The sequence below is a fragment of the Protopterus annectens genome, chromosome 1.part1 (assembly GCF_019279795.1).
Source record: "Protopterus annectens isolate FY-2018-M chromosome 1.part1, PAN1.0, whole genome shotgun sequence".
NCBI lineage: Eukaryota > Metazoa > Chordata > Ceratodontiformes > Protopteridae > Protopterus > Protopterus annectens.
Window position 1 is genome coordinate 227020767 of NC_056726.1, and position 26264 is coordinate 227047030.

Sequence of the window (26264 nt, forward strand, 5' to 3'; positions counted from 1 at the left end):
TTCCCATTTAAAGTCTTAATACGCATCTATTGTGTGGTACTTAAATAGTTTGACCATTAGGCAAAACTTCCCAATCTACTTATTGAATTTCTGGAAACATTTGTGTACTCAATCATTTTTCTATAATTCAGGGTAACACACATCAAGATTTTCTGCTCTTCATTTATATATACATTATTTTATTTGCTCGGCATACATCCACTTAACTTACCCATTTTTAAATAATTTTCAGATAAGAGTTAATCTCTTTGTCATTTGTCAAGTCATTCATAATTGTACACCTCATGCAAATCAATGCATTCATTATATTTCACTCTATGGTTTAGTTCACTCATATACTCAACAATACTTTCATTTGGCCCCAGTTTTCTTGTAAAATTAAATAAATAAATTGCACACGTACAGCAGTTTATTTTTGGGACAAGCTACTTCTTAAACTTGCTTGTAATTTCAGGAAAATTGTTCTTATTTTCAGCAAAGGAAAGGAAAGCAAATATATCTATCTATTTATCCATCTATATCTATATATCATTGTTGACTGGGAAAGTCTAACTGGGATAGATACCTATTTTCAAAGGAGGCCCAGGGAGAAAAGCTCCAATATTTGCATACATAGGCAATATACAGCATATTTGCATTTTCCACATTCTATGTGATATTTTTATCTTGGTTACATATACATTTTTGCATACATAATTAGGTGTAACTGATGATTAATGCTAACCTTGCATCATACAATCTGTGACTATAGGGAGAGGAGAAAATAAGAAATTATTTGTGCATTTAAATAAGGTTGTAGCACAGAAATACAAAGAAAAACAAAGGGAAACAAAAGATTGACATTTGGCTTGAAAGCAGTAAGTTGTGGTATGATGAGGGAGAACAAGAATTAAGTAGATGTGAGTAGTTAATAAATATAGTCAGATAAATGTTTACAGAAGGGAAATCATAATAACTGTGATGCCCCTGCACTGGCCCAGTAATCAAGGAGCCTCAATCCTCACCACTAGCACCAGTCAGGGATGTGCACATTGGGAGGATAACAAGTACACACACAGTAATGTACAATTTCTCTTAAGAGCACACAGAGATCACAGTCAGTCTGGGTCTGGCTTCTCCCTCTCTCTCTCTCCAGATCCCTAATAAGACTTCCCACTGGCACAGCTATAGGATTATGATTTCAGTCGAGTGATCAAGCCAAAACCTTCAGCATCCTCTCTTTCCAACTAGTGCTTCATGTTCCTGCCCAGGTAGCTCACACACACACACACACACACACACACACACACACACACACACACACACACACACACACAAACACACACACACTTTGAGGTTCGATTTATATACAAACACACAGACACTCCTGGGGAAGTCTAGTGCATGTTCACTAGCTATGCTCCCTTCTGCCCAGACTATACGGTAGTACAAGCTTCCACCAACCACTCCTACTTATCAGCTACAATAAGGCCCTTCCCAAATGTGTAATGTTGCTGTAATCCAAATGGTAAGTGTGACTAAGACTTTTAACGCTAAGAGTGGCCTGTACAATGTCATCAAATACATACGCAAGTACTCTCAGAGCTTAAATAACTCTAAACAAACCAGCCACAATTAAAAGGTTTAAATATATTTAATAATATGTAATAAAAGGACAAGACAATAATCAATAACTCAACATAGTGAAAGCAGAGTTCAGAATCACAGGAAATATTTTAAAACAATATTGCAGGACAGTCTCACATAAATACAGAAAACATCTAAACTAATCTTACTATATTCCTGTCTATTTCTGAGAGATATACTTTGATCTAAGTCTTACTTACAGATCAACTCGCAGGAAGAAGTGCTGGGTGAATGTTTCTAGGGCCAAAGACAAAATATAAAATGCACAGCCTCACTCTCTGAGATAGTTCTTAAATTACTATCAAACATTACTGCTAGGTTATCTCAGATTGCACCATTCTTTGCCACCTCTGCCTTCATTTCCAGGCTAACAGAAACTTAAAAATGTATCACCTCTGTGTCAAAAATACTTATCACTCAGAAGTTTGCCTAGAAATGGAAGTCGCAAAATAGTTAAACACTTTTACATTTGAAACCTGTAATTATTTCTGTTTGCAGATATGTAACAACAATAAACGCACTGCAGGAGATGAAACCAAAACGCCGGACTTCCAACCGCAAAAAACAGAATTTATTGAGTAACAGACAACAATGGCAAAATGCTTAATGAATCACTGCATTTTTCATCTATTCATACAGACTTCATCAGACAAACAGATAATAAATAACGTCACTTATATACTAACCTAAACATTTAAATTATCCAATGGCGTCTGAATATAGTACAACTCACTACAATTCCAGTCTCACATAGACCTACCACGACAGCAAACCAAACACATAATCACACAAAAACATACTTGGAGGCTCTGAATAAAGATCTGCCTAAGCAGCAGAGACCTCTAAAGCAGACACCCAAGCAACCGCTACCCCAAAACAAAACACGTGCAACACATATCTCACAAAGCCAGTGTGCTGAACAGTCACAGCCCTTAAGACTAAACAACACACCTGATACACTTGTAATAGGTGACTCTATCATCAGGCACACTGACGTCCCGCTCACCAGTCTGAACAAGGAGAGGGTCATGGTGAGCAGCCTGTCAGGCGCTAGGATTCGCCACATAACACAAGCACTCAGGTCACTCCAAGGCAAGTACAAATATGACTCAGTCATTGTCCATGCTGGTGTGAATGACCTGAGACGTACCTCCCTGGACTACATGAAAAGAGACATAAAGGAGCTCTCTGAGCATGTAGCCCAGGCCGGTATGACCCTGACCTTGAGTAGCATCTTACCCTCACCAAGAATGATGCCACAATATGAAGACAAGATGATCAATTTCAACAATTGGCTTAAGTACTGGTGTCATTCAAAGGGGATCCAATGCCTGTCAGCTTGGGATGATATGCTCGACAAGCCATGATGCTTCGCTAGGGACGGCTTGCACCTGTCACCCCTGGGCTTTCGGATATTGGCAAAGGCTCTTGCTACCCCCTAGTGCCTTTTTAGGCAAGGCTCAAAAGACAAACCCACCTCCATAGGTATCACAAGGGATAAGAAACTAAGAGTAATGCTACTCAATGCCAGAAGTCTAAACCTCAAGATACGCACTCAAAACTCTCCTTAGCATGGACAACATTGATATCTGTGCAGTAACAGAAACCTGGTTCAGGGCTCCCGAGAGCACCCCAACACTACCAGGTTATACCTCATACCATGCTTTTCGGCCCCAAAACTTTGACCGAACCACAAAAGGAGGGGAAGTATCGATATACATCAAAGATACCCACACCTCCAGGTTGGTGGCAAAGCACGAAGCATCAGAGACTATTCATGTGCAACTAACAGTGGGTAAAACTGCCTTCCAGTTTATAGCCTGCTACAGACCACCCTCCCAAACCCAGGAACCCCACTCGGCCTTTCTGAGAACACTGGAAAATATGAAGGTCTCTCCAAACACCATTATATTGGGCAACTTCAACTACCCAAACATAGACTGGGAGCATTACTCTAGCTCCAACACCCTAGCCCAAAGGTTCCTAGAATTTATAGACTCAAATGCTATGGAACAACTTGTTACCACTCCCACAAGAGGGTAAAACATACTGGACCTGATCATCACCAACATGGGGACTCTATGCTCCAGACCAGAAGTGTATCCCTCACTGGTAAGATCAGACCATAAACTAATCTCACTGGATATTCACATCCCGACCCCACCCCCTGCCCAGAAAACCACAGTGAAAAACTTCTCTAAAGCAAATTTCAAACTCCTCAAAACCGAGGTGGAATCCTTCAAAGCCCCCGGGCCTGTGGAAAATACAGCCCAGACCGCAGAATCCTTTATAAACGCATTCTATGAACACCTTCAGGAATGCATGGATCATGCGATCCCAAATAAAACCAAGACCCAATCCTCCAAAGGCAGACGCCCTGTCTGGTGGACCCCAGCCATAAACAAACTATACAATAGAAGGAGGAAGCTACTAAATGATGGAGCAAAATCCCAAAAAGGGAAGGCATCACTGATCAGTATTAGCAAAAACTACGGGCACTCATAAAATTGTCTAAGGTGAGCTTGAGAGAAAAATTGCACAGGACACTAAGGATAATCACAAGGCTTTCTTTAGTTATGTTAGGAACCTGGGTGGTAATTCCCAGATATGCTCAGAATTAGTCCAAAATGACAAATACACAGAACCCACAGACATTGCCAACATCCTAGCTGACAGGTTCAGCGCAAACTTCTCCCTCCCCACCAAAGGGCAAATATCTATCCCAGCAGAGTGCTGCCCCCCTGACATCTCAGATGCTCAGGTAAGAGCCGCCCTCTTCAAAGCAAAAAACACAGCATCAATGGGACCAGACGGTGTCCCGGGCTGCGTCCTACATGAACTCCAAGAAGAGCTAAACCCAAACATAAAACTACTGTTCAATCTCAGCCTTACTACAGGATATGTGCCCAAAGAGTGGCGTACAGTAACAGTGGTCCCTCTCCATAAAGGTGGTGCCTCAACGGATCCTGGAAACTATCGCCCCATAAGCCTGACTAGCTTGGTCTGCAAAGCTATGGAAAGGATCATCATGGACCTCATAAATAAAGATATTGGGGACCTACAGACACTGGATCCTACCCAGTTCGGCTTTGTTAAGGGCAGATCCTGCCTCTTAAACCTGGTTGATTTCTTTGAAACAGTCAGCAAGGCCATTGACGAGAGGAAGGTGGTCCACACAGCCTACCTGGACCTCACAAAAGCCTTCGATACAATACCCCACTCGGGCATTATAGATAAGCTCACCAGCTTAACTATAAACCCCTATGTCACTAGATGGATTGCAAACTGGCTCAAGGACAGAACCCACATGGTTAGAATTGCTGGAGCCATGTCAGACTCCAAACCAGTTACAAGTGGTGTCTCACAAGGCTCAGTCCTGGGACCGCTCTTGTTCGGTATATATTTCTCGGAGGTACAGGCCAACACGGAAGGACTGTGGCTGACCAAGTATGCAGATGACTGCAAACTGGGCACCATAATCGACTCTCCAGCCGACACAAGCATCCTCCAAAAGGGCCTCATAGAAACAGACAACTGATGCCAGAGCCATGGCCTCAAGCTAAATGCCAAAAAGTATATAGTCATCCCCTTTGGCAAAAACAAAGTGCCCACAAACTACCACATAGGTGGTAATCCATTAAGTACAGAAGAAGTAATTAGGGACCTGGGGACCCAAGTTGATAGCAATCTCTCATTTGACAACCTTGTGGCCAAAGTGGTTAGAAAAACATTTTATATAGCCCACCTAATCATGAAGGGATTCACATCTAGATCAGGGGAGGTCATCCTGCCTCTTTACTCATCCCTCATCAGGCCCATAATTGAGTACAATGCCCCTTTTGGGATGTACCTTACCAGACACCTGCAGCAACTGGAAAGACCCCAAAAGTACCTCACCAAGAGGATCAAAGGGCTCATACAGATGCCATATTCTGCCCGGTTAAAGAAACTCCAGCTCTACTTAGTGGCATACCGCCTGTTCAGAGGCGATCTGTGCCTGATGTATAAAGCCATGTCCAACCCGGAATTAATGGACATGCTGCACCTCAGAAAATCCAAATCCCATCGAGCTACCCGCTCGAGAGACTTGAACCTCAGCACTGAAATAAATAGGACATGCTGGAGGGACAGATTCATAACCCAGAGGCTCCCTTCACTCTGGAATAAAATCCCAGTCCAGGTTAGGCAGAGTCCCTCATTGACTCTCTTCAAGAGGAATCTTGATGAGTGGATGGGGGGTCATAGGTTTACCCCGGGTATCACTTCTGTGTCACTGTTAGACAGAGGCACAGTATAATAACCTCGAAAAAGGGCATAGCAAAATAAATTTAAAATGGGTGGCGAAAGCCAAACACATTCTGGCTAGGCTTATAAATGCCCCAAGGCAGATAGCCTAGTATGAACCTATGAACCTATGAACTCAGTAATATGCAAACATACCTCACAAATACTGACACCAAGGTACAAGCTGTTTAAATCATGACATATTCAAATCTTTTTCTTACTTTTCTTTCCCCATTTGTAGTGGATATCATCTTTTACTCTTTTAAAAATATATATATTAATCCACCACTTTGATGAATTAAATGCTAATGTATGAATGTATACTGCAACAAATCAAATATAACCAATATCTATGCATTTGTTCAAAATTCATTACACCACATTCTCTGACCAATACTACCCCCCAAGTGGACAAATAGTACAATTGCAAGCACACATATCATTTCATTCTCAAACCAAGCATGTATAACATAATAGGCAGGATGTCTAACTATATCCATTAAAAACCCATAAAATATATATATATATATATATATATATATATATATATATATATATATATATATATATATATATATATATATATATATATATATATATATATATATATATATATATAAAATAATAATACTATATGTTGATAAATAAAAAAAGCATATAATATATAAATAAATATATTTAACTGTGTATACCAACTATAAAATCCATAACAACCTTAAAAAAACATGAGAAAACATTGATTCACAATACAACTTCATATAATACATTTAACTTGTTTATAATCTAGCTGCCCTCATTTTAAGAATGGGTGCAAGGGAAATACCATCATTTATATCTGGATATCTATTAGCTTCTAGTATTATTTGTCAGTATAACTCACAGTATTCAATCTTTGTTTCCCACATACCACCCCTTTCATCTTTCGGAACTTCCTCAATAATGAAAAATGTATATTTCGTTAGGGGCAAATTGTAGTATGCCTAAATAAGGCATTACTCTCTTTTTTTATTTTTAATATCATTTATATGTTCATAAACCCTCCTCCTTATTTTCCTCTCAGTTTTTCCCACATAGAACCCCAAACATATCTCACATATTGCAATGTATATGACACCCTGCATGTCACAAGTACTATGTGTCCTATTAACAATCTCTCTCCCCCTGGATTCAATATATATGCGATCTTTATTAGCCATGAATGGACACTGAGTGCACACCCCACATTGTTATGTACCCCTTGATTTAGTAGATTTATTTTGACCACCATAATGAACCATGAACCAATCTTTAATATTTCGCTCTCTCCTATATATAATTTTTAAGGATTCATTATTTTTTAGCTTTAGGTCCGTTAAACTTATAAATTTATTCCATTCTTTTCCAAGTGTATTGTAGATAACCACCGAATCACCACTAGCAATGTTCTTATTACTCAAGCTCTGTGAGAAAGGAAACAAAAATAGCTGTTGCAATTAAACTAAAGTACTTAGAGCAGTAAAGAGCCAGAGAGGGGTAAATTACAGGAGCCTCTGAATGCTGGTGAGTAAATTTTCTCTTCTCTGATTAGAGTGTGCCAGACTTTAGAGCAGCTTCTCCCCTGCACTTGAAGTCCTCTTTTCTGTAGTATTATGGGTGGCACCTGCTACAAGAATAGCAAAAGTTTAACATTTTATTATGCTGACCTAAGAATGAATCCCTGCTACCAAACACTTTTTACAACCTTAACTTTCTATTGAACAGAAAATAAGGACCGGGAAATGAAAGAAGGTGAGCATTAAGGAGAATGCTGCAAGCAGGTAAACAGGCCTACCATGTGTAAAAACATATATTTTATGTATTTAGTTAGACAATTAGTATGTTAATTTCATGAGTGGCTTACTCTCGCTCTCTATAAACACACACACACACACACACACACACACACACACACACACACACACACACACACATACACACACACATATATATATATATATATATATATATATATATATATACTTTATTTAAACGAAAGTACTTTTAAACAAATCTGACTTACCCAAGCTGATTTCTCCAAAACAGGATTTCAAACGAATGCATGGACTGCCAAATTCCTTTCCCTGTGAAAGGAACCACTTGGCCTCCATTGTAAGTAGCCAAAATGGAGCAAAAGTAAGCCCACCGAAGTGGAGAGTAGTTCCTCGCATACGCCCTACTTAAATATACCAACTCTGAGATTACACCAAGCAGAAGAGAGGGCAGAGTTCACAATGGTGGCCAAATAGTTCCTTTCACATGGAAAGGAATTCTGCAGTCCATGCATTGGTTGAAATGCCATTTTAGAGAAATCAGCTTGGGGAAGTCAGATTTCTTTAAATGTACATGTAAACTAAGTAGACCCATATGTGTGTATACACACACATATGTATATATATATATATATATATATATATATATATATATATATATATATATCTACATACATACATACACAGACAACTGTTTCCATTTCTTCCTGTCCTCTGCATCTTGCTCTGTCACACCAGCTGCCTGCATGTCCTCTCTCACTACATCAGTAAACCTTATCTTAGGCCTTCCTCTTTTCCTGTTACCTGGCAGTTTCATCCTTAGCATCTTTTTCCCAATATACTCTGCATCCCTCCTCAGCACATGTCCAAACCAACGTAATCTTGCCTCTCTGGCTATGTCTCCAAACCTTCCAACCTGGGCTGACCCTCTTAATATACTTATTCCTAATCCTGCCCATCCTCGTCACACCCAGTGCAAATCTTAACATCTTCAACTCTGCTATGTCAAGCTCTGACTCCTGACTTTTTGTCAATGCCACTGTCTCCAACCCGTATAACATAGCTGGTCTCACTACCCTCTTGTAGACCTTCCCTTTCACTCTTACTGGTACTCGTCAGTCACAAATCACTCTTGACACTCTTCTCCACCCACTCCATCCTGCCTGTACTCTCTTCTTCACCTCTCTTCCACACTCACCGTTACTCTGAACTGTTGATCCCAAGTAGTTAAACTCATTCACTTTCGCCACCTCTACTCCCTGCATCCTCACCATTCCTCTGTCCTCCCTCTCATTCACACACATATATTCTGTCTTAGTCCTGCTGACCTTCATTCCTCTTCTCTCTAGAGCATATCTCCACCTCTCCAGGGTCTCCTCCACCTGTTCCCTACTCTCACTACAGATCACAATGTCATCTGAAAACATCATAGTCCACGGGGACTCCTGTCTGATCTCATCTGTCAACCTGTCCATCATCGTTGCAAATAAGAAAGGACTCAGAGCTGATCCTTGATGTAATCCCACCTCCACCTTAAACGCATCCGGCACTCCCACCGCAGACCTCACTGCTGTCAAACTACCCATGTACATATCCTGTACAACTCTTACCTACTTCTCTGACACTCCTGACTCCCTCATACAATACCACAACTCCTCTCTAGGCACCCTGTCATATGCTTTCTCTAAATCCACAAAGATACAATGCAACTCCTTCTGACCTTTTCTGTACTTCTCCATCAACACTCTCAGAGCAAACATCACATCTATAGTGCTCTTTCCTGGCATGAAACCATACTGCTGATTACTAATCATCACCTCCCTTCTTAACCTTAGCTTCCACTACTCTTTCCCATAACTTCATGCTGTGACTGATCAGTTTAATCCCTCTGTAGTTACTACAGCTCTGCACATCACCCTTATTCTTAAAAATCAGTACCAAAACACTTTTTCTCCATTCCTCAGGCATGCTCTCACTTTCTAAGATGTCATTAAATGATCTAGTTAAAAACTCCACTGCCATTTCACCTAAACACCTCCATGCTTCCACAGGTATGTCATCTGGACCAACAGCCTTTCCGTTCTTCATCCTCTTCATAGCTATCCTTACTTCCTCCTTGCTAATCCACTGCACTTCATGATTCACTATCCGCACATCATCCAACCTTCTCTCCCTCTCATTCTCTATATTCATCAACCCCTCAAAGTACTCTTTCCATCTGCTCAACACACTCTCCTCGCTTGTGAGTACATTTCCCTCATTATCCTTTATCACTCTTACCTGCTGCACATCTTTACTAGCTCGGTCCCTCTGTCTAGCCAATTGGTACAGGTCCTTTTCTTCCCCCTTGGTGTCCAACCTTTTATACAACTCTTCATACGCCTTATCCTTAGTCTTCACCACCTCTCTCTTTGCCATGCACCTCATCTCCTTATACTCTTGTCTACTTTCTTCATCTCTTTGACAATCCCACTTCTTCTTCGCCAACCTCTCTCTGTGTACTCTCCTGTACTTCTTCATTCCACCACCAGGTCTCCTTGTCCTCCTTCCTCTTTCCAGATGTCACACCAAGCACCCTTCTAGCCATCTCTCTTACTAGCTCTGCTGTAGTTACCCAGCTATTCAGTAACTCTTCACTGCCACCCAGTGCCTGTCTTAACTCTTCCCTGAACATCACCTCACAATTACCCTTTTTCAATTTCCACCATTTGATCCTTGGTGCTGCCCTCCCACTCATCCTCCTCTTCTTGATCACCAATGTCATCCTACAAACCACCATCCTATGCTGCCTAACTACACTTTCCCCTGCCACCACTTTACAGTCTCTAATCTCCTTCAGACTGGCCCTTCTACATAAGATATAATCCACCTGTGTGCATCTTCCTCCACTCTAGTATGTCACCCTATGCTCCTCCCTCTTGTTAAAATACGTATTCATCACAGCCATGTCCATCCTTTTCGCAAAATCCACTACTATCTGACCTTCAGCATTCCTTTGCTTAACACCATACCTACCAATCACTTCCTCATCCCCTCTGTTCCCTTCACCAACATGCCCATTGAAATCTGTTCCAATCAACAGTCTCTCACTCCTGGGTACAGTCATCACCACTTCATACAACTCACTCCAAAATTTTTCTTTCTCATCCATCGCACACTCAACTTGTGGAGCATATGCACTAACAACATTCATCATTACACCATCAATTTCCAGCTTCATAAACATCACTCTATCTGACACTCTTTTCATCTCCAAAACACTCTTAGCATACTGTTCCTTCAGAATAATGCCTACGTCATTTCTCCTCCCATCCACACCATGATAAAATAATTTGAAATCACCTCTGATACACCTAGCCTTGCTCCCCTTCCATCTGGTCTCTTGCACACACAATATACCAACCGTCCTTTGGTTCATCATATAAGCTAGCTCCCTGCCTATACCAGTCATACCACCAACATTCAAAGTTCCGACCCTCACTATCACAGTCCTAGCCTTTACCTGCCTTCGGGCATGCCTTCCACCTCTTCTCCTCCTTCGGCCAACAGTAGCCCAATTTCCACCAGCACCCTGTTGGCCAACAGTACTGGTGGCGGTCATTGTTAACCTGGGCCTCGACCGATCAGGTATGAATTTCTGTACAGTTTTCTGCATATATGATGTGGCAAAGTTTTACGCCGGATGCCCTTCCTGACGCAACCCTCCCCATTTATCCGGGCTTGGGACTAGCACAAAGAAATGAACTGGCTTGTGCCTCCCCAGTGGCTGGGTTTTATATATATATATATATATATATATATATATATATATATATATATATATATATATATATACACATACATATACATACACACAGATACACATGAGTATTATTGTAGTAAAAAATGGGAAAATGTGTTAGAAAGCAGAAGGAAACCAGGCAAAGAAATAAAGTTCTAAATTTCTGGAGAAGAGTTCAGACTAAACAGGAAAATCCCTGAAATGCACCTCTAGCAAAATGCTACCTAACCTATGCAAAACTTGAGACCCATTTCAGTACCTTAAAAGAATAACTGATAACATCATCAACAGCTGTTCAGCAAAATATCCAGTCAGTTAAAACTGAACATTACTGTAAACATTGCAGTCGAGTCCTGAAGCACAGATAATGAGAAAACCTGACTCCCCTTTTACATTTTAGCACACAAGTGGTGTAAAACAGTCAACTAAAGAACAAAACTCAATGTTAAGGGAATTAACTCTAGAACAGATATCAATGATGCAGCTTACAATGGAGAATAAGAAACACTTTGCATAGAGTGGTGATGTAAATGTTCACTGACTATGCATTTTACTGCAGAAATTATAAATACAGTAGCACAGATATTTAGAGTGGTTTCAGCATATAATTAAATGATATATTTACCCTAACAGTTGCAATTAGAGGAGAGAGTCACATCCAAGATATGTATCCAGAGGGAAAGGACTAAAGCAATTAATGCTAGTAGAGTGGGGGTTATTGTATTGATCAGAATTTACACTAATATAATCAGGTGTGGGGGAAGGAAGTCAAACTAAAATATAGCCAAACAGTTATTGAATATCAAAGGGGGCTTCAGGTTATGAGTTACACCTCGCACTTTCAGTCTGGGAAATAATCAGTCTGGGCCTTCTCAAACCCAGTGGTTCTGCACCATCGGACAAACAACGGTAAACAAATGGCCTGAGGCAGAGATTTGTTGGGGCTGTAAAAGACAGAACCTAAAAGTGATGGTACACCACTGTGGGTACCAAAGCTCAGCAGTGGTTACCCTTAATATTATACATGTCTACAGCTTTATCCCCTGCTTTATGGAAACATGTGACTACTTTCACTTTAGTTGAATTGTTTTGCAAAACTCAAACAATGCTAAAAGGGTCAGATCTTTGAAACCAAGTTTTCTACTTCTCATTTAGGTAATCCTACATTTGACATACATCAATATCTTGCATACTTCCATATTCTCATTAATCTGGTGCAATGAAATGGGATTGTAGCGCTTTCATTCCTCTGTACTTAAAATTGATATTGGTAAGACTGGCATTACTTGTATGGTATTTTGGCACTCTAATAATAGTATTTGTTATTTTTGTTAAGTCTTTCATTTTCCATAGTTCACTGGTTGCTGCACTTTTATTTTTGTCATTTTTATACTATGTTACCTATTGCTTGGCTTCATAGCATTGTCCAACTAATTTTTCCACCTTGCTAAGAGCCCCAAGATCAGCAGTGGTTACCATCCATTATGTGGTAATAAATCTAGGACTCCAGAGATACAATACATATGTTGTACCTCAAGGATGGTTCTCATCACTTACTGCCTGTAAGGAAACATAGGTGTGTCTTTGCCTGAATATACTGCATTAAGATCATAAGTGGATAGTGTATGAAACATGTCTGTCTATCTATCTATCTATCTATCCATCCATCTATCTATATATTACACCATGCAACATGCTTGATGGCTCTTTTTGGTCCTGTTTACATCTAAGTTTCTGGTAAATCTCTAGTCTGATTGGCCTGACCTAGACACCATATAAATCTATGAAAATGAGACTGCAGTTTTATACTTTCTCTGTCGGATAGTGTCTACAATTGTAATATTATATGAAAATGATTGCAGTTTTGGGCATTCACAGATGAGCTGATTGGCATACACATAACTGTTTCTTTTTCTAGCTATACGTGTTCGGTAAAATGGTTAATCTCCTGTGGGACATCAACCTAAAACAATAAAATTCACTTTGCATATCTCTGTATACTTTATGGTTTCTGTTTATATAATGGCATTTTTCACTGTTAATTGTTTAATCTTTGTGTTGTATTGCACATTATCAGTGGTCTTTGCCTCTTCTACAATCTCAGACAATGAGGTTACTAGTCCATTAGCAATACAATAATGTAATCTCCCTTTATATTCAATGTTAAATTAGAAACAATATCCAGTATAGGAAGCAGCTTCACTTTCAGTGATAAACCAACCTTTTCTGAATTAATAAAAGAGAATATGAATCTCTTCCCATATACTCCTTGCACTAAATTAAAGGCATTCCTATGAGTAAGGGCATAATGGCATGCATACTGATCTTTAAGCAAATGCTGTGGATGTCTCTTAACAGGAAATTATAAAATCAAGTAATGCCCATTCCAGAAAGTAAAGTTTTATAAAGTAGTCTAATAGGCACAGATGTAGCAAATGGGGAAAAGCACGCTCTCCTGTATAATCATTTAGTTACATAATATAAACCTATATTTGAAGTTGTTTATCTACGTCTGTTTAGATTACTGGGAAGTTCTTTGGTTCATGACTGTGAATGTCAAGCTCATGACTTACTGGCCTTTAACAAACTCGATTGCCTTAAACCAATGTTAATATTTATTTTCACTTTATATCTGTCTCAGTATTATTTTGAATGGAGCTTATGAGTGACTTTTTCTGACTGTAAGAGGAAGCTTATTATATGATCATAATAAGGCACTGTGTGAAGTTATTTGTTTAAAATTAGGTTTTGTTATATTTGCTTCCACAGCAGCATGATTCAAGCACAGACTTTCAAGCAGAACAAAATCAAAAATTGACTAATAGAACATGCAGATGTTATGTCAAACAGTCTAAAAGAGAATATATTTTTTGTTTCTGATTCCTATCAGAATAACTCATATTTTCCAATCCTATGACTTTCTTTTAAGGAAATGTACTTTTTTCTCATTTTTTTATGTACTTAGTTTGAAGGTGACAATATGAATGTGTGCCGCAATACAAATGTTAATTTTCAGAAATTATAGCAAAATGAAGAATGAATTTAAAGCTGTTACAAAAAAATTGCAATGTCCAGTAAATGCCCATGATAAACAAAACAAAGAAAACCATCCAAAATTGCTGCATTCAGTTTCTACTTCCAAAGTTGAAATAAAGTAAGACAGAAACACCACAAATAGTACAATTAAATAACAGTACAGTCCACACATGGGCAGTGACATAGATTCAATAACTGCAGTAATAAAACATAAGAAAGGTATACATGCTGGGAGGTATATATGCACAACTATTTATTCCACAATTAAAAACATGGGATAAAAAATAGCAAGAAAATAGTATGCTATTTTTTATCCTATGTTTTTAATTGTGGACTAAATGGTTGTGCGGATATACCTGCCAGTGTGGATAACTTTCTTATGTTTTATTACTGCAATTATTGACTCACTGTCGCTACCTGGCTAGTGACTGTAGTGTTATTTTACTAGTTTGTGTGCTCGTTTCTTCAGGTTACAAACGGTACAGTTCCCAAACAAAAGTCAGGTTAATTATGCAGTCTAGTCAGTAGAGAATGTCTGAGAACTACTACACGTAGCATGGGAACACCTCAAGATCACCACTGGTCTGTCCAATCAGACGTGGTGGACCTTTCTGCTGTGACTGATGTATGCCTCCCAGAGGTGTATAAAGTGTTCAGAATTTGGCAATTTGAGTGTGCATGAGTTGAGCAGGAAACTGAGGTTAGAAGTTAGCTTGTTGCTATATTGTAAGTCTGAAAAGACACAGGAAATAACATTTATATAAAAATACAGTTTATTTTGTAGATGAAAAACAAGAAATAAGAAATTGTGGCTCACTTGGCTTTTAGCAACCAAAGGAAAAATTACCTTATTACATAAAATTCAGTTGCATAAAGCCCCTGTAGTAAAACAGGGTTGTTTGCATTAAGTTGCCTTTTTTAGCTTTGTCAAACAAAAAATTCTTCACTTGAGATTATCTGAGGATGCATCCACAAAAGCCTTGATTTGACTAGTAATCTTCACAAATCTTGAATTTTCAGGGAAAGCACCATCTTAATCCCAAACAGAAATTCAAACTAAGGGGCTACCTTTTTAATTCCGGCCTTCTAGGCTACTTCCTTTAATGCAAACAGCAATCTGATAATTTAATTTATTTTTACCAGTTAATATATATATTTTTTTACCTTCCCCACTTTGTGTGAAATTTCCACAAAAAAAGGCATACTTGGAGGTACATTCCCCATATTCATACAATTAGAAGTTATGTACTCACCATAACGTTCCATCTGAGTAGGTGACTTCATTTGGATGCAACCTGTGGGTTTCGGACCTGACTTCGGATCCGAGCCGGCATTTCAAAAGCTTAGGATCCGAGCTCCTAGCTCCTCCCTCTACCCATAATCCCCTGCCAAGCCCTAACTGACCTCAGATTGAGTTTGCCTAGTGAATACTAGTAAAAAATACCTGGACACAGGAATAAACTCTTACTCTAAATAGGTCAGGGGGATGGAGGGGGGGAATGGTTGCATCCAAATGAAGTCACCTACTCAGATAGAACATTATGGTGAGTACATAACTTCTAAATCTGAAGTAGGCAGACTTCATTTGTCTGTAACCTGTGGGACAGAGTCCCCAGCTACCTAAATCTTGGGCGGCCGTCATGGAAGGATGTTCCGGAGCACCGCAGAGCCAAAGGATGCTCTCCCCTGGAAACAACATCCACCTTATAATGAGAAATGAAGGTATGAGATGAGGCCCAAGCGGCTGCTGCACAGATATCATCCAATGACACTCGGGACTTAAAAGCGGCTGAAGTGGAAATTGCCCTAGTAGAGTGAGCTGTAACCCTCTGAGGAGCAGGCCTACCTGAAGTGTCATAAGCCTGCAAAATACAATTAGTAATCCATCTCGACAGTGTGACTTTGGAGACTGCTTTACCCATAGCAAATTTAGCAAAGGAGATGAACAGTTGATCTGATTGTCTATGACCAGCCGTTCTGTGAATGTAGAAGCGCAATTGTCTGTGAACATCTAAAGAATGCAGCTTATATTCTCCTTTGTTTTTATAGTTGGGGAAAAAAAAATGGCAAGTTGATTGATTGGTTAATATTAGATTCCAAAGAAACTTTTGGAAGAAAAGAAGGATTGGTCCTGAGAACACCCTGTCGGGATAAAAGGAGAGGTAAGGCGGCTTGATGCATAGAGCCTGGAGTTCCGACACTCTTCTGGCTGAGGTGATGGCTACCAAGAAGGCAGTCTTCCAGGAAAGGTACTTTAGATCTACAGAAGCTGCAGGCTCTAAGGGAGGAGAAGTAAGGGCCTGCAGGACTAAAGATAGGACCCAAGGTGGCACAGCTTCTTTGACCGGGGGCCTCAACAGAAAAACTCCTTTAAGAAAGGTCTTGCAAAGTTTCGCAGTCATGAGGGGAGCTGACTCATGACCCACATAATAATGGGAAATCGCTGCCATTTGCACCTTTACCGTGGAAGAACTGGCCCCCTGATGAAAGAGGTCTGTTAAGAAGTCCAGTACCACAGACATTGGTGCAGAAAAAGGATCAATATTGTTCTGAATCGCCCAAATAGAAAACCTTTTCCATTTGCTCCGGTAAACCTTCCTAGTGGAAGGTTTATGAGCAGCCACTAAAATGGCCTTGACTGGTGACGAGATACCGGGAGTCCTGATCAAGGATGGAACTGGAGCAGCCAGGCTGTCAATCTCAAGGTGTGTAGATTCGGCATCGGGAGCCCTTGAGGATGGGAAATGAGATCCGGATCGGATCTAGAATCCAGGCGGTTTCACTTTGTGAGACCATACATAGGGAACCAAGGTTGACGAGGCCAGAACGGGGCAATGAGAATCATTCTGCTCCCCAAACTGTTGGCTTTCTGCAAGAGCCTCTGCATCAGAGGTAGTGGAGGATAAGCATAAAGGAGACCGGGAGGCCAAGCATGCACCAGTGCATCTCTCTGGGATTCCCCAGGTGGGGGAAGCAGAGCGAAGAAACTGTCGCATTTGGCGTTTGAGTGAGAAGCAAAAAGATCACAACAGGGTTGTCCCCAGATGGCAAAAATCTTCTTCGCTACCAGAGGATTGAGAGACCATTCGCGAGGAGAAAGAATGGTGCAACTGAGCTTGTCCGCAAGGATGTTGGACCTTCCCGGAATGTACATTGCTACAAGAAAGCGTTTGGTGGAGATTGCCCATTCCCAGACTCTCATGGCCTCTCGACAAAGGGGATAGGACCTGGTTCCCCCCTGCTTGTTGATGTACCAGACTACTGACATGTTGTCCATCTGGATCGCAATAGTCCCTGCAGGGAGAAGGCTGTGAAGTGCTTGCAACGCTAAGAGTACCTCCCTCATCTACAGGACATTTATATGCAACGAGGTCTTTGAACTGTTCCACGTGCCTTGGACAATCTTGCCCAAGAGAATGCCCCCACCCGAGGCGAGAAGCATCCGTGGTCACCGTGGCTAGGGGGAATGTTGCACAAAAGGGTCTCCCTGCTAGGAGATCCGGTGACTGGAGCCACCAAAACAGGGAGTCCCTGCATGCCTTGCTGATAGCTATCGGGCTGTTGAGAGAAGAGAGTTGCGGAGACCACTGGACCTGTAGGGTCCATTGAAGAACCCGCATGTGTAAGCGGGCATGGAGAAGAAGTGGAATAGCTGCTGCCATTGAACCCAGGGCCCTCAGGACTGAAGCCGCCGTCGGAAATGGTTGCAGGACTGCTGTGACATGACACTTCAGGCTGAACAGCCGATCTGGAGTGAGGAAGGCCCGCATTGATCTTGTGTTCAATCTTCCTCCTATGAAATCTATAAGTTGTGTGGGATGCAGTAAAGATTTTTCCATGTTTATGGTGATGGCAAGCCTCGGAGCTACAAAGAGGAAATAGTCTCTGGCTGAGCAAAGTAGATGCCTTGATGATGCCGTGAGGAGCCAGTCGTCCAGGTACGGAAAGACCTGTATTCCCTGGAGTATCAGTTGGGCCGCTACCACTGCTAGTACCTTGGTGAACACCCTGGGGGCAGAGGTGAGACCAAAGGGAAGGACCCTGAACTGGTAGTGGCTGGCTCCCAGCCGGAAGCGAAGGAACCTCCTGGACCGTCTGTCCATCCGAATGTGGTAGTACGCGTCCTTGAGGTCGATAGAGCACATCCAATCGTTCTCCCAAAGGGGAGTATAGATTGTAGAGTGACCATCCGGAATTTTTGCTTGGTTACACACAGGTTCAGCAGGGAAAGGTCTAAGATCAGTCTTAAGTCCCCCGTTTTCTTTGGCACCAAGAAGAACCTGGAGTAAAACCCTGATACGTTCTGATCTCGGGGGACGCGCTGGATGGCTCTTTTTCTAACAGCTGCTTGATTTGACACAAGCCGCCTCCCTTTGGTCGGGTGATACATCGGGGAGGCTTCGGGATCTGGGGATTTTGCTCAGGGGAATGGCATAACCTCTGGATATCACACGAAGCACCCAACGGTCTGACGTGATTGACTCCCAAGATGTCAGGTGCCTTGAAAAACGCCCCCCGACTGCCTCCAGAGATGGACAGCCGGGCAACCCTTCAGGGCTGTTGTGTGGGTCTGTCAGAGAAAGGTTCTCTGGACCCAAAGTTCCTAGGAGCCCCTCTGCCTCTCCTCCCTGTCCTCCTCTGCCACGGAAGGACTGGTTGTCCAGAGCAGGTTGGGATTGCTGCGACTTCCGGAACCACATCTTCTTCTGTCCCTTTTGGTTCTTCGAGAAGGACCTCTGGGGAGCTGAAAAGCGGACTCTGACAGCAGACAGCGTCTTCCCGTCCTTCTCACTCTGGACTAACGTTTCGCAAACAGTTTTTCCAAACAGGGCAGAACCATCAAAGGGGGCATTCGCGAAGGTCGCTTTGAAGGGCTCTGCAAAATCACAGTGGCGGAGCCAGGCCTGACGCCTCATGATGAGGCCCGCTCCACTAGCTCTAGCGGCTCCCTCAGTTGCGTGAGAAAGTAGCCGCATAGAAGTATTAGAAACTGATCTGAGAGTGGCCATACAGGTGGAGTACATGTGCTTGTCCTCCGCCGACATGGACTCTGGGGGAGATGCTGCGTACTCTTTAATCAGGTCCCGCTGCATCCTGATGACATGTGCCATGTAGTTCAGCGCTCTCATAGAGAAGGTTGCTGAACTAAAAACTCGCTTCCCAATGCGATTCATCGAGCGGGACTCTTTGCTCGGAGGATGCATAGAGGGACTTTCCTGGGCTAATTCCCTCTTTGTGGCTGCGGCCATCATCATAGCATCTACCGGGGGGGCCTTTGCTCCAATGAGTGCGGTCCGCTGGTGGGCTCAGGATTCGATCCGGACGCTTGGGGACAGGCTCAACGGTGTCTGGTTCCTTCCATGCTCTGGTGGAAATAAGGTCCACCAGAGGATCGGCAGGAGGGGACACCCAAGAGGTAGATGGGCCCGCCTCGAATGCCTCCAAGAACACAGACTCATCTGAGGAGGCCTTGAGGGCAGACCACCCCCCCCCCTGATTCTAAGCATCTCCATAATGTCTCCAAAGGAGACGTTCTCCGGGGGTGACCTTGGGAGCCTCCCTTCATCCAAGTCTGTGTCTTGTAATGGACTCAGGGAGTCCACGTGTCTCCTTTTACACTTACGCTTCCGAGGCACTTCCTCGGGGGGAGTGTCCGAGGAGTCCTCTTCAGCAGCCAGATGTTCCAAAGGAACTACTTGGGACATCAAGGCGAGCTGTCCCTTGGACCGGCTGATGGGAGCCTGGCCCAGCTGCAAGGGAGTGCGGGGTGGAGCGGCAGGGACCGGGGTCCGGAAGTCCTCAACAGTGCCCTTTCCACTCACGCCGAGGGAGAGCCGGCCTCTCTAAGCCCGAGTGACCCCACTCGGATCCGATGCACGGATCGAGCCGGAGCCGATCGGATCCGAGAGACCGATGTGCTCCGACCTAGATGGAGTCGAAGACACACCAGCTCCCTCGGATCCGAGGCTCGGCCCTCAGCTCCGAGGTCGGGTCCGGTACCAAGCACTCAAGGGAAGGATCGGATCCGAGGTGCTCCGACCAATCGGATCTGAACCACCCCCGGATCCAACTCTGCCCGGCTCCGACAGCTCCGAACCCGGGAGACGGGTCGGAGAAGGAGCAAGGGGGCGAAAAATGGGGTCGTAGCCCCTCCCGGTTGGGGGGGGCTAAGAGCACTCCCATTTGCATCTGGGTCTGGATGAAATGCCTCATCATCTGGTCCATGTCTGCTTCTGACATTGAAAAAGTGGATCTAGATGAGGCCACCGAAGCGGACCTAGAGAACCGCCTCGGGGACCTCACCGAAGGGCTAGTCTCCCCCTCCTTGGGTCCGGGAGAGAACCGAGGGGAATGGAGCCGAGGAGGAGAGATCTAGAAGACACAGGAGAGGCCCGCTTAGACAGAGGGGCCGAGCTAGAGGTTTCGGCCCGCCGTTTGTGGTGCCTCTCCTTATGTCTCTCCTTCTTCTCCTTCTCTAATGGTCTCCCTATCCTTGCTTCTTGGAGGGAGGTTGAGTCCCTGCCGGGAAAGGGAGACCGTAGCACCCAAAGTAGGTTTCTGGCTAACAGTGGCAGAGGCCGAAGCAGCATCTGGAGGGAGAAGTCCCGCCAGTACTAACTTCGACCTCCGCTCCCTTAAAGCTCGGGGTTTGAACCCTGCACATATGGTACAACCAGATGACAGGTGTTCAACCCCAAGCATTCTGTGGCCATCAGCTGGGGACAGCTTGTGGCCACACTCAGTGAGAAAACTGCCTTAAGGGCTTCTGACATGGTACACCCTATAGGCCTCACACACACAAAAAACAGAAAAACTCACACAAAAACTATGCAAAACCCGTAAAAATTATTTAAGGTAAAGAGAGGAAAGCCTAAAACACACACACAACTAGAAAAAGGAGTAAAACTCTAAAGTTTTCCTGTCAAAAACTTATCTGAACAATTTGCTGCCAGGAGCTCGAGGAATCCGTTGCTACTTGAAACGTGGCAAACGAAATCTGAGGTCAGTTAGGGCTTGGCAGGGGATTAAGGGTAGAGGGAGGAGCTAGGAGCTCGGATCCTAAGCTTTTGAAATGCCGGCTCGGATCCGAAGTCGGATCCGAAACCCACAGGTTGCAGACAAATGAAGTCTGCCTACTTCAGATAAAATGTTATAGTACTCTCCATCCCAACACAAAATGCATTGTGTTTGGGCTCACAGTGTGTGTGGTGGGGGGAGGGGTGCTGGCATCCTTATTTCCTAGTCTAGGCTTCTTTGACACTATGTACTGGAAGGTTTGGAAGGACTGTGTCTGCCAGTGTAACTATGTATTTTCATGTGTGTGTTTAATCAGCTGTTCTTATCTTGCATAATCAGTTACCAGTTTAAAAAAAAACTAATCTAATAAAAGTATTTTAAGGAAGATAAACTCTGCTTCACTGTTAAACACGCTCTCTCTGTGGCTATATGAATATTTTTTTCTCAGTGTTGCTAATTTTTTTCTGATACAGTATACACACAGTGTTACTCAACTTCAGTATCCAACAACTACACTGCTAACAGACCCAAGGGTAATTTTACTGCTGTAAGTATTTAAATTTCAACATGCCCCACTTAAGTTCTTTTCCTTATGTAGGTCTCTCTTCCTCTGCAAAGGGTATCACAGGGCAAAACTTATTTTGCAAGGTAACATCTTCCTTACATTATCAGAAGTCACTTCTGTGTTCTGTATTTCTTACTTTTATCACTTCACTTCATGATTGCATCTTTGTTCTGAGGGTACTTCCTGAAGTTCCCATTATTTCTATTTTGGTTCTCTCTGTTTCTGTGTTATCACTTTTTTGTAACTCTCTGTGCAGACCTCTGTCTTGCACTGAGTTTTACTTCAGAGTTTTCTCTCAGTTCACTTCCATTCCTGTGCTGACATCTCTTATAGTATTGATTTTTGTTGCAATGTCACTGGGATTGGCATCTAGTAACAAACAGGATCCTGTTTACCACCTTTCGAGTCTATGCACTCCTGTAGCTTCTATGCTGTTTCCCTTTGCCTGGTTTTGATAATGGACCTCTGCGCGAGTGTCACTGTCTTATTCTCCTATTTTTACAGTGAATAGATATATTGGTATTCTGTCCTTTATTATTCTTATTAAGTATATCAGCCTACTACTATGTCTATGGATTTTCCATCCTTCCTCATTTCCACAGTGCTTTGAAATGGAGAAATCTTTTCCTAATATGACATCTTATGTAATGTCTGGGGTTACAGCCATTGGATGTAAATGTTTTCCTAGAACTGTAAACATCTCTATATAACTGATAGAACACTTCTTTCTACCACCATGAATACATATTCTCTTCATTCCTTTGTCAGTTTTAGAACACATTAAAATCTTCACCTAAAGTCAGACTAATGGCACAGAGGCAGAGTATCCATTTCTGTCACTGGTCACCCATGTTCAGGACCTGCATCGAGCTACCAATAAGGTTGGACTAGGGGGTTGGGGGATGAAGCAGGCAATGGCCATGTGTCCTATCTCTAGGTAGGGCAAGTTGAGATCTACTACCTGTACATCCTCTGATGGAAACCAGGAAGCTTGCAGGGCATCTCTGGTTAACACAATGAGATGGTGAAGTCTTCCTGATTTCTTAGCCTTAGCAACTTTCAATGCTGGGGACACTGACCAGCTGCTGCATGAATAATAGCTCCCAGGTTCTGATTCCATCACGCCTCATTTCATCCTTCACTTCCCTGGCCTAACAAGGACTACTGTTGAGGCTGACTTTCCTATTCATAGGAGGCCCCACCAAGGAAATTATCACATCAGGGATATCTGTAAGGCAGCTATAGGAGGATTCATGGATGTGTTAGCATCATGAAAGTGGGGTAGAACTACTAAGGCTGTCTGGAGTATGAAGAGAATCCTAGGGAAAAACACAAGCATCTTCACCTGCATTAATCCCCTACCAAATCTGGAATAGCTACATGTGGCCTGGTAAATTCTATCAGAATTTGTCAGGTAAAGCCCCTCATTTTACTTTCTGACACAATCTATTCTCTCTCTCTCTCTGTCTACACCATACAGTGGACATTTTCAAAACATATGACACACTTAACGATGAATTCCCAATGCCCATACATAACATGATATCCCTTTCGTCATGGTCATACATTCATACTGTTTTTTTATACACACACACACACACACACACACACACACTAAGATATATATATATATATATATATATATATATATATATATATATATATATATATATCATATTTGTCTCAAAATTTCAGCTATATAATATTTTATCAGCACCAGAAAGATACACGTTTAATACTGATTCTGTATCAAAGATACAGCAGTACGCAGGCAGATATAAAGATACCAGTACATAAATGCAGACGAAAAGATAGTTGTAAATAAAATGTAAGAAAATTATTCTATGAAAGGATACTTGGATACTAGTCTGATGATAGCAGGTGCTGTCAGACATGCCCGGAGAATTAGGGCAGTAGATATATGACCTGTGCCATCACAGCTAGATGGAATGTTGTAAATAATTATATGTCATTTGTATATCAAACTGATTTGTACAGATGCTTGTGCTGAAAAACTATTTGTGAGGTTTGCTTGGGTTAAAATGTATCAACAGTGTGCCCTGCTAGAATGAAATGTACATGTATTATTGTAGCTGAATTAAGAGTACATGTTTTAATACAGGATACTGGGAAAGCAAGGGTCAACCAGCTGGCTTATTTAAAAAAAAATAAGGGAAATGTAAATGAGCTGTTAAACCATTAAAACCTTACCTCGCAATGCAGAATTGGACCACAGATGTTAGGTCTGGAAGAAGCCTTTGTTCATTAGCTCTGTAAAAAGAGGGGAACCCCAGACATTGCCATAAGCATTTAAGATGTGTATTGTAGCAGTCTATGCTAAATTCCTGTCTCAGCTTCAAAGGGGGTTACTGTGTGAGCCTAGAGTCAGGTGACTAGATAGGGTCATTCTGCAAGCCATCTTGGATATTATATTTTACAGGGAGTAATTTCTGATAAGGGAGTATTTTGTTTTGGGGAACCTGATGAGGAAGACTGTTCAGATATTTCATTGTGCCTTGCTCTATCAAGTAAGTTATTAGGGAATATAATTCTTCTAGATTCAGTCAGGAATATAGTGAGGCTTAGTTTACATACATATTTTCTTTATTTGTCTTCTGAGACTGTCCATTAGTGTTCTTTTCAGTATTTCCTGTGATCTGAACTATGTGGTTTACTGTGAATATATATTCAGTATTTTCATGTTCTTTTATTATTTCTTATTAAATATATTTAAAACTTTTATTGTGGCTGGTCACTGTAGAAAGTATTTAACCTTTGAGAGTGCTTACATTTATTTGTTGACACCATGTGGGCCACTCCAGAAAGTCGAGCTGTCTTGGTGAACTACTACCATTTGTATTAGTATTAATATGACACGGTATAATTGGACACCCTTTGTTAAGGGCCTTAGAGTAGCTGATTGTGGAGTGTCTGGTGGCAGTGACAGCTACCCTATACTCTGGGCAGAAGGGGGCATAGCAGGTAAATCTGTGCCAGCCTTTCCTAGGTGTGTGTGTGTGTGTGTGTGTGTGTGTGTGTGTGTGTGTGTGTGTGTGTGTGTGTGTGTGTGAAAATTCTAATCTCTCAGTGTGTGTATGTCAGCTACTTGGGACAGGGACCTGAAGCACTGGGTTTACAGAGAGGGTGCTGACAAACTTGTCTTGGAAACTTGGCTGAGGACTTAACCCTACAGCTATACTAGTGTGTAGTCTTACTGTGGATCTGGAGGGAGACAGATATAGAGAAAAAGAGACTCCAGGCTGAGAGTGTTCCCTGTGTGCTATTAAGGGAAATTGTGCTGGATGCAGAGAGGTATGCATTTGGAAATACTGAGTGTATCCATTTCTATTCAAAGTATACCTCCATCTCCAGTGTCAGTGGTGAGGATTCAGGCTCCCTGATTACTGGCCCAGCATGGGGATGTCACATATTGGTTGGCAGTGGTGGGATCAGCACTTATTGGTTGGCAATGGTGGGGCCATTGTATATCGCATATTGGTTGGCAGTGGTGGGACCATCACTCATCGTAACTGGACTAATCATAGATAGTCAAAGGACCAAGAAGTGGACTCAGACATTTATGAGCTGTGTTTACAAATACCTTTGCATAAAGGAAAATGCAATTATGTATAAAATCTTGCCATGCATTTTATACAACTGTCAGTATAAGAAATGGGTAGACTCAATTTATTGTAAAATCTACAACTGCTGATGTGTCCAATAATGTTCTGAGACACTCACACTGACAGAGTACTCCTATAAAGATTCTTACCAATGGAATTGTCAAAATAAATAAATAAGAAATAGAAGCTAAGGGCGTAAACGACTTTCCTTATTGTTTAAACATGAGTGTATTTATATTTGTCTCCTGATTTAAAATTAGCCTGAAATAATAAATAATAAAGTATCATTTCAGAAACAGCAGCTTAATTTTAGTGCACAAGTGCCATAAGGCAAAAGTTTTTTTTACTCTATTTGTTTATTCTTTTGTAACCTTTTAATTTCTGCTACTCTGTATACGAAACCTTATATTTACTCAACTCTCTTTTTAAACCAAAACCTCTGACCACTCTGTTTTTTCTGTCTCTTGCGTCTTTTAGCTGACCTCCTATAATCCTGCTACCTTTTATATTTCTCACTATCTTTTTTCCCTCTCCTTTACCTACTG